We start from the raw sequence: 15,764 nt of genomic DNA on the forward strand, positions 1-15,764 counted from the left end.
TTAGGTGTTCGTCAAATTATATCTGGTCTTTTTTAAAGTTTTTTATTTTTCTTACTTTGGCTCCAATTTTTTAAAAAAATATTCTCATTTTTTCAGACAAACTTAATGCTATCTGAAGTTACCTGTGGCTCAAAATTAGCACATGGAGATTTCGTATTTTTGGATCATAGGACTGCCTGATCATCTCTCGTTTCGGTTGGATAAAACATGCAGTGAAGAAGAAATGGATCAAAAACTCTCCTTTATCACGTTTCTGGGACTCTTGAATATTTATAATTATATGAATGTTCATTCACATAATATGATCCTTGTCTTATGGGTCTCATATTCAATATCTTATTTTTCCGTGGTTATCCCTTCTCCCCTCCCTTCCCTTCCTCCCCCTTCCCCCCCTTCCCCCGCTTCCCCCCCCCTTTTCTTCCCTCCCTCCCACATTAGAATCATCCCAGTTCTCACTTTCATGGTTTTGAGCACCATCCTCACCTATCCATATATATCCCTTGCACTTTTTCACAGAGATTTTGCTCATCACTAATATATTTATCACTTTGTCTCCTCCCCCCATAAACAACATCATCCTTCTTCCCTCTACCCCTCTAGCCCTTGACCTTATTCCTTCAATACATCATCATAATTTTTTCACTTTATCATTATTATTTTTTGAGCATATTGCCTAATAGTGGATAATCACTTCTCCATTATAGGATCCTCTTATTTTCACACATTTAAATCAAGCCGAGTTTTCTTTTTCTCTTTCTTTTTCCTTTTTCTTTTCCATGTCACGATTCCTATATACACATATATTGCGGTAATGACCTCATGTGTATTTTTTGGATGACCTATGCGCACGCGCCCTGTTTGGCGGCCTGCTCTGACTTCCGGGAGCGCTCACACATGTGACCGCAGTGTGTTTCACTGTGGAGCACAGAGCGCTGTCCCGGAAAGTCCCTTTTGCTTAAGGGGGCGGAACTGGTCGCGTGCGCTACTCACAGGTCCTATTCCCTTTCCGGTATTTTACCGGAAGTAAAATACCTAATTGCATTTCCTGTGCACACAACTCCGGTCACGTGATCATTTACACTGACCCACGGTAGCTATATAGGTTTCAGGAACACCCTTACCTGTCAGAACGCCCCGGGAAGAAGCAACTCATGCGAAACAGTGCTGTCGGGCGGCGGTGGGGGAATTAGGTCCACCAGCTTTCAGCCATTTCTTTGGCCTCATTTCACAGTGGTCAGCGACAGGTAAAATTCCTTCACTATTATTGCACTGTCTTTATTCATGTCACAATTTATGCTATGCCCTTTGCCAGGATATAATTCCGGCCCTTTATTTCCCTCCCTAGCCATTTTTCACACCAGGCCATTTTTTCTTTCCTTTTTGTAGTGCTCACAGCACCCAATTTTGGCAAGTTCTTTGTAACTGCTGTTGGAACATAGGCCCTAACACTTTGCCTTTTTTTTTTTTTTTTTTTTGCCTTGGAGGGATTCCTTTGATTCTTTGTGAATTCTGTTATATAATTGAAATAGCTGTTTGCAACTGTGGAAGATACCATAAACCTTTTGCTGGTTTTTTCCTACCCCCCATGTTGGAGACCATTAGTCCTGTCTTTTTAATATAATTTATGTTATTTTTAATCTATAATCAATAAAAATTACATTTTTTATCAACATTATTGCTTTTCACTTCTTTGATCCTCACGGCACCTTCCCTGATGATTTTTGTTTGGGATATGTTTATCGAAGTGACTGTTGCCTTTTTGATTTAGGATCATGGGTATAACTACTTTTTCTGTGTTTCACAGACAGATCATTCGTTTTTTCCATAGGATGGACTTTAAAGCCAGGGAAAAGTCCTGGCAGGCTAAGGCATCTGATCTATTTAGACAGGGGTCCTCCAACATTACTCAGGATACAGTTCATGCCAACCAAGATTTGATCAAACAATATAGGAATGCTCTATACAAAAAACACGAATATGGTGGAATAGATCGGCCTTGGAGAATTATATGGACAAACAAATAATTCCTAGGGGTCTTAGGGTGCTGTTGTATCCTTCATTTGACCTGGATGATGAGATCTTATTAAAAAGATGGGTCTCAGCTGCAACATCTTGCTCCTTGGAGTTTATTCAGATCATCATCGATAAAAACACTGTCATTAAAAGTTATTGATTCTGATATTGAAGAACTGGAGAAGTTACTCCTGAAGGATGTACCAGTGGAAAATTTTGACAAGATTTTAACGGATATTAACAAAGACGTGGATAAATGGGAGAGTGAGGTGTGTCAGAATAAGATAAAAAAATTTCAAAGGGATCTAAATGACTATGACACAAATAAAATATATCGGTGGCAAATCAAGAAATCAGGCCCTACAAACAAAAATAAAGCAACTAACAAAAGATCAACAAAACCTTCCCAATATAGAACTTCATCTGAAAGCTCTGTACCATCTACATCTGACAACAACACCTCCATGAGTGATGGAGAAAATCATAATGGAGAAACCACGAATAGTGGAATGACCCTCAGAGCCGGCACCAGAGTACCAGATATCTTCACGAGATCTAGGAATCTACGGGTCCAGGGTGACCAGCTGAAGGTAATCAATTTATCCACCCATCAATTGCCCTCTGTTGAGGTAAGACTCCTGGAGCGAGGTCTAACCTTCTCGCCCACATGTCCATTGGACACTTTTAGTGTGGTGAGGGATTTACACCTTTTCTCCAGGAAACTCATTTTAAAGAGATTTCACCACAAAGACCGTCTCAATAACAACTTCTCCACAGTGGAAGAGAGGGAGGCGTTAAGAAATTTAGAGGAACTCCTAGAGGAAAACAACAGCCCTCAGGTAAGTAATTTTCCTCATAATCTATTTAACAAGTCCCGGAAATTTCCACCTATTAGTCTCTGTCCCGCTGTGGAGATTTTTACACAAGTCCTCACGGCTGAAATAGAGGCATTACCAACAAAACCTCCTTGGGTCTCCAATTTAAGCATTGATGAAAAAGAAGCCTTAATTCATCTACAGTCGCTCAAAGATGTAGTATTCAAACCTGCGGACAAAGGGGGAAATTTGGTAATTTGGCCAAAAAAATTATATGAACAACAAGCATATAAGTTGCTGAATACCCCTCTTTGTTACCGAAAATTACCATTTAATCCACTACCAAAATTCCAAGCTGAATTGCTCCAAATAATTGAACAAGCCTTTGAACAAGGAATAGTCCCTAAAAACATGGTGGAAACAATTTGCAAGCATCATCCAAAATTATCTACTTTATATCTAATCCCTAAATTGCATAAGGACCCCAGTGATCCTCCAGGTAGACCTATCATCTCAAGTAATGGAGGCCTATGTGAAGTTATTTCAAATTTCGTTGACTTCTTCTTAAAACCACTAGTGTTCACTTTGCCTTCTTACATTCAGGATACCACGGCAGCTCTTCAAAAATTGAATAATCTCTATCTGGATGAACACATGATAATGGTAACAGCGGATATTGAATCCCTTTACACCTCGATAAGACATGAGGATGGACTTAGAGCCACTGCCTGGTATCTCCAGACGAGCAATTTGGATCCAGCCTTATCCGGTCTAATACTCACCCTTTTGGAATTTTTATTAACACATAACATCTTTACTTTTAATAATAACACATACTTACAAACCCAAGGCACCGCTATGGGGGCCTCCTGTGCCCCATCTTATGCAAATCTTTTTTTGGGGGCATGGGAAAGGGAATTGTTCCTGGGTGATACCATGGCAGACATCCACTTGGTTCAGGGTTGGATGAGATACATCGATGATGTATGGTTTATTTGGGAAGGCTCAGTGGCTGATTTACATAACCTAATGGCCAAATTAAATGAAAATGAGGTTAACATTAAATTAACATACCAATTTGGAAGCGAATTGGATTTTTTAGATCTTAAAATTTCAGCATCTAGAGAGGGAATTATCAGTACTAATCTATATAGAAAATCTACGGCTACGAATTCATTATTACATGCCACATCATCCCATCCTCCTGCAACCATTAAGGGGATACCCACCGGTCAATTTCTCAGGGCAAGACGTATCTGCTCCAATGATGCTGATTTTGAGTGGCAAGCGGCGGATTTGACTAACAGATTTTTGAATCGGGGATATAGTAAACGGAGCATAAAAAATGGTTATAGGAGGGCTAAAAATACGTCCAGAGAAAAACTTTTGTATTCGGCTCCTAAAAAATGGCAGGAAACGCCTGATCAAATTAGATTTATTTCAACTTTCAATAACCAATGGGAAGATTTGAAATTTCTTTTTAAGAAACATTGGCACATCTTAAAAACAGATCCCATTTTACAAAAAATTCTTCCCTCCACTCCATCCTTAGTGGCTAGGAGGAGTCGCAATTTGAAGGATCTATTGGTCCATAGCCACTATGATTCTAGTACTAAACCGGGATACAACCCCTTAAAACCTGTTTTTTTCCCCTGCAGCCTTTGCAAAGCATGCATCAATACCAAAAAAGCACAGTCATTTACTAATCATGATGGATCTCGGATTTTTGAAATTCGTAAACATTTACCCTGTTCCTCTCAGGGCATTATATACCACGCAACATGTCCGTGTAACCTTGTTTATATAGGGCTAACCACTCGGGAATTTAAAATCCGCATACGAGAACATGTCCGGGATATTCAAAAAGCCCAAACTATTGAGGATAATTCCCTTTTAAAAACACTTCCACTCCACTTTAAATCTCATCACAATTGTAATTCTAAGGGTCTTCTATTCAAGGCTATTGATCAAATTGAATTAGGCATACGAGGAGGAGATTTGAGTAAAATCCTAGCACAACTTGAAAGTAAATGGATTTACCGTTTAGGGACCATTACCCCTTATGGCCTTAATGAAAATTTTGGTTTCAATTCTTTCCTCTAATTGTATATCCTGAGTCAGGTTGTTTTAGGTGTTCGTCAAATTATATCTGGTCTTTTTTAAAGTTTTTTATTTTTCTTACTTTGGCTCCAATTTTTTAAAAAAATATTCTCATTTTTTCAGACAAACTTAATGCTATCTGAAGTTACCTGTGGCTCATAATTAGCACATGGAGATTTCGTATTTTTGGATCATAGGACTGCCTGATCATCTCTCGTTTCGGTTGGATAAAACATGCAGTGAAGAAGAAATGGATCAAAAACTCTCCTTTATCACGTTTCTGGGACTCTTGAATATTTATAATTATATGAATGTTCATTCACATAATATGATCCTTGTCTTATGGGTCTCATATTCAATATCTTATTTTTCCGTGGTTATCCCTTCTCCCCTCCCTTCCCTTCCTCCCCCTTCCCCCCCTTCCCCCGCTTTCCCCCCCCTTTTCTTCCCTCCCTCCCACATTAGAATCATCCCAGTTCTCACTTTCATGGTTTTGAGCACCATCCTCACCTATCCATATATATCCCTTGCACTTTTTCACAGAGATTTTGCTCATCACTAATATATTTATCACTTTGTCTCCTCCCCCCATAAACAACATCATCCTTCTTCCCTCTACCCCTCTAGCCCTTGACCTTATTCCCTCAATACATCATCATAATTTTTTCACTTTATCATTATTATTTTTTGAGCATATTGCCTAATAGTGGATAATCACTTCTCCATTATAGGATCCTCTTATTTTCACACATTTAAATCAAGCCGAGTTTTCTTTTTCTCTTTCTTTTTCCTTTTTCTTTTCCATGTCACGATTCCTATATACACATATATTGCGATAATGACCTCATGTGTATTTTTTGGATGACCTATGCGCACGCGCCCTGTTTGGCGGCCTGCTCTGACTTCCGGGAGCGCTCACACATGTGACCGCAGTGTGTTTCACTGTGGAGCACAGAGCGCTGTCCCGGAAAGTCCCTTTTGCTTAAGGGGGCGGAACTGGTCGCGTGCGCTACTCACAGGTCCTATTCCCTTTCCGGTATTTTACCGGAAGTAAAATACCTAATTTCAGGTCCTGTGCACACAACTCCGGTCACGTGATCGTTTACACTGACCCACGGTAGTTATATAGGTTTCAGGAACACCCTTACCTGTCAGAACGCCCCGGGAAGAAGCAACTCATGCGAAACAGTGCTGTCGGGCGGCGGTGGGGGAATTAGGTCCACCAGCTTTCAGCCATTTCTTTGGCCTCATTTCACAGTGGTCAGCGACAGGTAAAATTCCTTCACTATTATTGCACTGTCTTTATTCATGTCACAATTTATGCTGTGCCCTTTGCCAGGATTTAATTCCGGCCCTTTATTTCCCTCCCTAGCCATTTTTCACACCAGGCCATTTTTTCTTTCCTTTTTGTAGTGCTCACAGCACCCAATTTTGGAAAGTTCTTTGTAACTGCTGTTGGAACATAGGCCCTAACACTTTGCCTTTTTTTTTTTTTTTGCCTTGGAGGGATTCCTTTGATTCTTTGTGAATTCTGTTATATAATTGAAATAGCTGTTTGCACACTGTGGAAGATACCATAAACCATTTGCTGGTTTTTTCCTACCCCCCATGTTGGAGACCATTAGTCCTGTCTTTTTAATATAATTTATGTTATTTTTAATCTATAATCAATAAAAATTACATTTTTTATCAACATTATTGCTTTTCACTTCTTTGATCCTCACGGCACCTTCCGTGATGGTCCATATTTTGTTCGTCTTCCCAGACAGGCCCGTTGCAGGGGGGAGGGGGAGGTCAGGGACCACACGAAGAAAGCGTAGTTCACAACACAGGGGCCTTGGGGGTTTCCGTCAATGAAATTAAGGCGCTGCTGACAAATTTGAGAGACAGAATGGACCGATTAGAGGAATATCAGCATATGTTCGCCAACAGCACTTCAATAGGGAGATGCACATTCTGGTCCAATGACCCAATTGGACGATATACCATCAAGTAGAAAAAAAAAGAACTGCATCCCTTCCAGGTGAATAGAAGATTTCAAAAACTTTATTCTGCCAAAATGCAACATTTCGACCTTTGCAGGTCTTTGTCAAGCATACAAAATCCATAAAATGGTGGTCTTATATATTGAGATGGCTCACAAAAACCACTCCCACATCAAAAACCGCCCACTCTTATCAAATACAAAAATTATACATAATAAAAAATAGTAATTCTCATTAATACATTCAGAGTTTACAAATATATCGATCACATATGAAATACATCAAATATTCAACAACAAGATATAGAAAACACACATAAAAGCACATCCAATCATATAGCACAATATAGCATGTTAATAAGGTGACTACAATCACACCTAATCCCATCACATGTTTACATTTAGACCCAATCAGCATTCGTCTTTCAATCATGTCTTTAGCAAATCCAATTGACCCACAATGCTGCATTATATGTTAAAGGTGATGTTATTTGCTCCTCTGCCTCCTCTGTCTCAGTGCATGCACAATAGTCAACCAGTGTCAGCAGGTGTGGTAATAGCAGGTATGCAGGATGCAGTGACGAGACAAGAGACAGATATGACTTTAAATGTTAACTTTTATAGATAAAGGCCGTTAGGGCTATTGCTACGCAACCAACAGAATAACAGTAGTTGTCCTTGCAGGGAGCCAATACACATAAACAAGGATTGGGAGAACACGACTAATCCGGCAAAGACCGGTCACTATATAGCCGCGGAATGGCCGACTGCGGGTCCTTAGTCACTATGTATCATTTATCCGTCCTGACGTCCCTCGGCGCTCTGTTCCACGGTGTGTCTGCATCGCAGCCACTGGGCCCAGCCGCTGACGATCTGGCGTAGTCTTCGGGCGTTCCGACGCCCAGGAGGAGTAGGGGCACAACAGGCCCACGGAGAGTTCTTTGGCGGGATGTCCCCCAGCGGAGGCAGCGGGATACTGCCTGGGAGTGGGAGAGTGGAGGCCGCAACTCCCTGACAGGGACTGGCAGCGACGGTGATAAGTGGCGGTTGATAGGCCACAGGTGCAGTCTGAGGCCGCACTGGAGGATCCGCAGCGGGCACAGGCTCAGTCTCTATCGTGGACTGGAGCGGGGCGGTGGCAGCTGCGGGTGGCAAAGGATGAGTCACCGCCGTGGTCAGGAGTGAAGCGGCAGGGCAGCAGCGAGGAGGCCACAGCCGCGAGCTGGAGTGAGGCGACGTCGGCCGCAGACGGCTGCGAGTAGTGAGGCAGCAGTCATCTTTTGTTGGTAAGCTTGGCGCCGTCTCCCTGCGGTCCACCGAGAGTCTCCCTCCTGCCACTGTCCTTCTCTCCGGAAGCTGCTCGTGGCTCTCGCTCTCTGGCCCCCCCAAGTCTCCACCTCCTTCTCCCTCGTTCTGCTGACTCACACAGTCTGGCCCTCTCTGCCCCTCTTCTCTGGACTCCTCCCCCAACTGCCCTGTCAGTCTCAGCAGTCCATCCCCTAGCTCTGCTCCCTGGAAACAGATACCCCAGGAACCTGGAAGATGGTCCCCTCGGTTCCGGCCCGGGTACTCGGCGGAGGCCTCTCCTCCTACTCTGGCACATAACAAAGTCATGTGACCGCCTGCAGACACAGTACACAAAAACAGGCACACGGGACATCTATCCCTCATCATAGTGATATAATCACTTCAACCAAATGCTCATGTGCTATATATATGTGCATCAGAGCGCCACCTCTATGTTTATACAGAGTCACCCGATCACTTATAAACAGAGCGATCCAAGCGCAAAACACACAGGCTAAACTTCCTCTCATTGTCATTGTGATAGAAAGTCACCTGACGACATCCCCATGGTGTTGTATTAACCCATAAGGGGACTATATATTATCAAATCCATGACAAAAATTTTTTTTACTTTTATAATGGGCCCAATTGTATATGAGGACAATGCTAGATAAAACACACAAATGATATACAGGTGAGTTTTTTAATGCAAAAATGTTTTTCTAAATCTCAGTCTTCACTCGAGTCTGGACTCCTCCCCCAACTGCCCTGTCAGTCTCAGCAGTCCATCCCCTAGCTCTGCTCCCTGGAAACAGATACCCCAGGAACCTGGAAGACAGTATCCTCGGTTCCGGACTGGGTACTCAGCGGAGGCCTCTCCTCCTACACTACCCCATCCTGTATGCTCACCAGTCCTCGGGCAAGGGTCTTGGTAGGCTCAGGTTGGCCTTTTGAGACAAAAGTTCCTGTTGCCATGCGAACTGATCCTGTTCGTAGCGTTCGGGGGGGTTGCCGGCTGTTGACCGCTCGGAGCGTCTTAGTTCGACTGTGGTGGAGCTTCCTGGGGTGGTGGCAGGAGGTGGACTGGCCGATTCTGGTGTTCTGGCATGACTTACTGAGACATTGTTCCTTGGATGGCCCGCTTGTACCGCTGGGCTATCTTCTTCGTCATCTAGGTCCCAGACCGTGGGCTTTGGTTCGGGGGCCTGAGGAGTGGGTTCGGGTTGCAGAGGATCGCTGGATGTACAGGGCCTCAACATATTACGGTGCACAGTACCTTTCAGGTCGTATCTTGTACACAGGCCCATCGGGGCTTATTCGGCACATTACTCGGTAAGGACTCTCTTCACACCGGGTTCTAGCTTGTTCTGGGGGTGCTGGTCTAGTACGAGTACTCGATCCCCAGTTTGAAAGTCAGTGGGTGGAGGTAGAGTCCCCCTGGGTGCTCTAGGTCCTGGAGATTTGTCTGGATGATGCAGTGAAGGGTCTGTAGCCAGTGTTGGAGGTTTCGGACCCATGATGACACTCCAGACCAGGGTTGGGTGTTGTGAACTCATTTTCTGGTCTACCAGTTGTGAGTTCTCCTTCCGGGCTCCCTCTGGTGGTGACAGGAGGTACTGAGGTTGATTTAATTAGTAGAGATCTGCCACCTGATGATGAGGATAACGATTGGATTTCTGGAATCTCAGACTGGATTTATGACAGCCGACGCCCTATTCTGGTGCTGGTGATTCCTTCTGGCTTTTCAGGTCTTGGTTTTCAGCTCTGTTCCAGTCATCTCAAGCTAAGTGTTTCTGCTAATGTTCACACTTGATTTTGCTGGTCTATTCAGTTTTTTGTGTGGTCAGCCAACCCCGGCTGGGGCTGTGCTGAATTTCCACTCTTATTTATCTGTATTTGCCAATTTGCTTTTTGTCCCTTATTAGATTGGCCTCTTTTTTGCTCTGTCTCAGAATATTTCAGAGTGCTGATATAGTGGGAGAAGTCTAGTGACTTCAGGTGTTATGAATTGGTCACCGTGGAGAAAAAAGCAAACAAGCTAAGCCACAGAAAACCAGAGTGGTTGGTAAATATGCAGATTGCAGATCCCTGATCTTACCACACAACTAGCAGTAGCCTAGGAGCGTGCCTACGATGAACCTAGACACCTCGTCACGGCCGTAGGACTACATAAGCCTAAAGCAAGAACAGGGAAAACTAACTGCCCCAGAGCAGACCCCAAAGAATAGATAGCCCCCACACATGTATTGACGGTGACAAGATGAAGGCACAAACACAGGCAGGAAAATAGGCTGAGCAAATGATGGGGCCCAAACTAACTAAACAGGAAAGGAAAGGGAAGGCATTATCTGCAACCTGCAAAAAACCCTACAAAAATAATGTCCAACACTTCTGATAGCAAAATTAACCCTGAAGTCACTAGACTTCTTCCACTATATCAGCACTCTGAAATATTCTGAGACAGAGCAAAAAGAGACCGAACTAGTAAGGGACAAAAAGCCAATTGGCAAAATACTGATAAATAAGAGTGGAAATTCAGCTTAGCCCCCAGACGGGACTGGCAGACCACACAAAAAACTGAATAGACCAACAAAATCAAGTGTGAACATTAGCAGAAAATCTTAGCTTTAGATGACAGGAACAGAGCTGAAAACCAAGAGCTGACAAGTCAGAAGGAATCACCAGCAACTGAATAGGGCGTTGGCTGTCTTAAATCCAATCTGAGAATCCGGAGATCCAATCGTCATCCTCATTCTCAGGTGGCAGATCTCCACAGATCAAACCAGCCGCACCACCTCCTGTCACCACCAGAGGGAGTCCAGAAGGGGAACTCACAACTGGTGAGAATGAACTCACAACATTCAGGGTTAATTTTGTTATCAGAAGTGTTGGACATTATTTTTGTAGGGTTTTTTGGGCAGATTGCAGACAGTGTCTTTCCTTTCCTGTCCTTTCTAGTTAGTTTGGGCCCCATCGTTTGCTCAGCCTATTTTCCTGCCTGTGTTTGTGTTTTCATCTTGTTTCACCATCAATACATGTGTGGGGGCTGTCTATTCCTTTGCGGTCTGCTCTGGGGCAGTTAGTTTTCCCCTTTTCTTGCTTTAGGCTTATTTAGTCCTCCGGCTGTGACGAGGCTTCTAGATTCATCGTAGGAACACTCCACGGCTGCTGCTAATTGTGTGGTTACGATCAGGGGTCTGCAATCTGCATAGTTACCAACCTTTCTGGTTTTCTGTGACTTAGCTTGTTTAGTTTTCCTCCTCGGTGACCCATTCATAACAGAATCACCAGCCATACCGCAGAATCTAGAGTACTCAAAAGCATGAAAAAATTGTTTAAAAAAAAAAAAGTGTCAGAATTTTTTTTTTAATGTATTTTTTCCTCTTTTTCTCTGGGGCCGTAGGAGGATTTTTTTTTCCTAATGGAGATTAAGCAATTAACTGATCATGTGGAGCAACATGCTGCTGAAGTGCAGGGAATTTTCACCTACCTCCTTCAGTCACATGCTGCTGAACCTAAGATCCCTACTCCTGATGTGTTTTCTGGGGATCAGTCTAAATTTTTGAATTTTAAGAATAATTCGTAAATTATTTCTTGCCTTGAAGCCTAACTCATCGGGTTAAAATTGTCATCTCCTTGCTGCACGGCATTCCCCAGGATTGGGCTTTTTCTTTGACACCTGAAAATCCTATTCTGACTAATGTGGATGCATTTTTTCAAGCCTTGAGGTTGTTGTATGATGAACCTAATGCTGTTGATCAAGCTGAGAGAACTCTGTTGGCATTAAACCAGGGTCAGGATTCTGCAGACTTATACTGTCAAAAATTCCAAAAGTGGGCGGTCCTTACTACATGGAATGATAGTGCTTTGGCAGCTCTCTTTCGGAAGGGTTTATCAGAGACCGTAAAAGATGTTATGATGGGATTTCCTGTTCCTCCTGGTCTGGATGATTCTATGTCATTAGCCATTCAAGTTGATCGGCGTTTATGTGAACGTAAAACTACACGGGAGGCGCTGCCACCTTTTGAACAAACATCTGAACCTATGCAATGTGATGGGGTTTTGTCTAGGGCGCAACGTCAGGAGTTTAGAAGGCGTAATAAGCTGTGTTTTTTCTGGGGAGACGCCTCTCATACTATTTCTGTCTGCCCTAAATGAGAGAAACGTTTTGCACACACATTTGCTGTGGGCAGTGTACAACCTAAGTTCCTTTTGGCAATTACTCTGATCTGCTCCTTATCCACGTTTTCCACTAAGGCTTTTGTGGATTCATGAGCAGCTTTGAATCTGATGGTTTTGGACTTTGCTAAACGTTGTGGTTTTTCCATGACGCCTCTGCGCATGCCTATTCCTTTGAGGGGTATTGATGCTACTCATTTGGCGGAGAATAAACCTCAGTTTTGGACCCAGGTGATAATGCGAGTTGCCCCAGACCACCAAGAAAATTGTAAATTTTTGGTGCTGCATAATTTGCATGATACTATTGTTCTGGGTTTTCCCTGGTTGCAAACTCATAATCCAGTTTTGGATTGGAAATCTGGGTCTGTGGTGAGTTGGGGTTGTCAGTGTGTTCTTAGGGACGCTCCTGTTTTCTCCACCTCTCCTCAGTCTCATGATATTCCTCATTATCTGGCCGATTTTTCTGATGTATTTAGTGAGAGTAAGTCTGCATCTTTGCCTCCTCATAGGCGTTATGACTGTGCAATTGAGTTGATGCCTGGGTGTAAATTTCCCAAGGGTCGGCTTTTCAACTTATCAGTACCCGAACATGATGCTATGCGATCCTATATTAAGGAGTCATTGGAGAAGGGTCATATTAGACCATCCTTGTCAGCTTTAGGTGCTGTTTTTTTTTGTGGCCAAGAAAGATGGTTCATTAAGACCGTGTATTGATTATCGTTCCCTTAACAAGATGACGGTTATATATCAGTACCCGTTACCTCTGATGTCTGATTTATTCTCCAGAGTTAAGAGTGCCTGCTGGTTTACTAAGCTTGACCTCAGGGGGGCATATAATCTTATTCGCATCAAGCACGGGGATGAATGGAAGACGGTGTTTAATACTCCGGAGGGACATTTTGAGTACTTGGTGATGCCTTTTGGGCTTACTATTGCCCCTTCTGTCTTCCAGTCCTTTATGAATGATATTTTCCGAGACTTTGTGGATAAGTTTTTGATCATCTATCTGGATGATATTTTGGTCTTTTCTAGTGAATGGGATTCTCATGTGGAACATGTCCGGACTGTGTTCCGGATTTTGAGGGAGAATTCCTTGTTTGTTAAGAATCCTAGACAGGCTAGATGGGCCTTGTTTTTCACGCATTTTAATTTTGTGGTCTCTTTTCTTCTGGGCACTAAGAATGTTAAGGCAGACGCCCTTTCTAGGAGTTTCTTTGCTGATTCTCTTAATGTGACCGAGCCTACTACCATCCTAGGTGAGGGGGTAGTTCTTTCTGCCATTTTGCCCGATTTGAGACGCGCCCTGGAGGAATTTCAGGAGGATAAACCTGAGCGTTGCCCTATGGGAAAATTGTATGTTCCTGACCAGTGGAGAAAGAGAGTGATGTCTGAAGTTCATTGCTCCGCATTGGCTGGTCATCCAGGTATTTTTGGTACCAGAGATTTGGTGAGTCGGTCTTTTTGGTGGCCTGCCTTATCTCGTGATGTCAGGAATTTTGTACAGTCCTGTGGGACTTGTTCTCGGTCTAAACCCTGTTCTCGTTCTAGTGGGTTGCTGATGCCCCTGCCAGTGCCCAAGAGGCCATGGACCCATATCTCAATTGATTTTATTTCTGATCTTCGTGTCTCTCAGAGAATGACTGTTATCTGGGTGATTTGTGATAGATTTTCGAAGATGGTCCATCTTGTACCACTCCCAAAGTTGCCATCTTCCGCTGAGTTGGTGCCCTTGTTTTTACAACAGGTGGTTCAGTTACATGGGATTCCTGAGAACATTGTATGGACAGAGGAGTCCAGTTTGTTTCCAGATTCTGGAAAGCCTTTTGTTCCAGTCTGGGAATTCAGTTATCCTTCTCCTCCGCGTTTCATCCCCAGACCAATGGGCAGACTGAGAGAACAAACCAGACCTTGGAGTCTTATTTAAGATGTTTTATATCTGCTGATCAGGATGATTGGGTCTCATTTTTGCCCTTGGCCGAATTCGCGCTGAACAATAGAGCTAGTTCTGCCACTTTGATGTCACCCTTTTTCTGTAATTTTGGGTTTCATCCTCGATTCTCTTCAGGGCAAGTGGAATGTTCGCCCTGCCCAGGTGTGGACACTGTGGTTGAGAGAATGCAGCAGATATGGGACCAAGTGGTGGATAAGTTGTCTCTCTCTCAGGAAAAGACCCAGCGATTTTCCAACCGGCATAGGACCATTGGTCCCCGGCTTAAAGTGGGTGATATGGTTTGGTTGTCGTCTAAGAATATTCCTATGAAGGTTGCATCTCCAAAATTTAAGCCAAGATTTATTGGACCTTATAAGATTTTGGAGATTATTAATCCTGTTTCTTTTCGATTGGCTCTTCCAGTTACGTTCAAGATCCAGAACGTATTTCACAAATCACTGTTGAAGAGGTTTGTTGAGCCAGTAGTTCCTATGGCAGCACCTCCTGACCCTGTATTGGTTAACCCCTTAATCCCATATGACGTACTATCCCGTCCATGTGCCCTGGGACTTAATTCCCAGGGACGGGATAGTACGTCATAGCGATCAGCGGCGCCCACGTGGTGAGCGCCGCTGATCGCGGCCGGGTGTCAGCTGATTATAACAGCTGACACCAGGCATAATGTGTCAGGGGCGGGCACGGACCGCCCCGACACGTTAAACCCTTGCACACCGCGATCAAACACGATCGCGGTGTACCGGGGGTTAAAGGGAAGCATCGACAGGGAGGGGGCTCCCTCCGTGCTTCCCTGAGCCCCCCACGGCAGTGCAATGTGCAGTGCTGCTGCGGGGGGCTCCTTCCCTGCAGGCCTCTGCCCCTGAATCCAAGATGGCGACGGGGACCTTCGGGGGCCTGCAGGGAGCCGGCTTCCTCAGTGTGCTGCGATGCAGACACACCATGGAACAGAGCGCTGAGGGACGTCAGGACGGATAAATGATACATAGTGACTAAGGACCCATAGTCGGCCATTCTGCGGCTATATAGTGACCGGTCTTTGCCGGATTAGTCATGTTCTCCCAATCCTTGTTTATGTGTATTGGCTCCCTGCAAGGACAACTACTGTTATTCTGTTATCAGAAGTGTTGGTTATCAGAAGTGTTGGTCATTATTTTTGTAGGGTTTTTTGGGCAGATTGCAGACAGGGTCTTTCCTTTCCTGTCCTTTCTAGTTATTTTGGGCCCCATCATTTGCTCAGCCTATTTTCCTGCCTGTGTTTGTGTTTTCATCTTGTTTCACCATCAATACATGTGTGGGGGCTGTCTATTCCTTTGGGGTCTGCTCTGGGGCAGTTAGTTTTCCCCTTTTCTTGCTTTAGGCTTATTTAGTCCTCCGGCTGTGACGAGGCGTCTAGATTCATCGTAGGAACGCTCCACGGCTGCTGCTAGTTGTGTGGTTA

This window comes from Dendrobates tinctorius, unplaced genomic scaffold (assembly GCF_039654945.1).
Source record: "Dendrobates tinctorius isolate UK_male_01 unplaced genomic scaffold, ASM3965494v1 ptg000125l, whole genome shotgun sequence".
Lineage (NCBI taxonomy): Eukaryota > Metazoa > Chordata > Amphibia > Anura > Dendrobatidae > Dendrobates > Dendrobates tinctorius.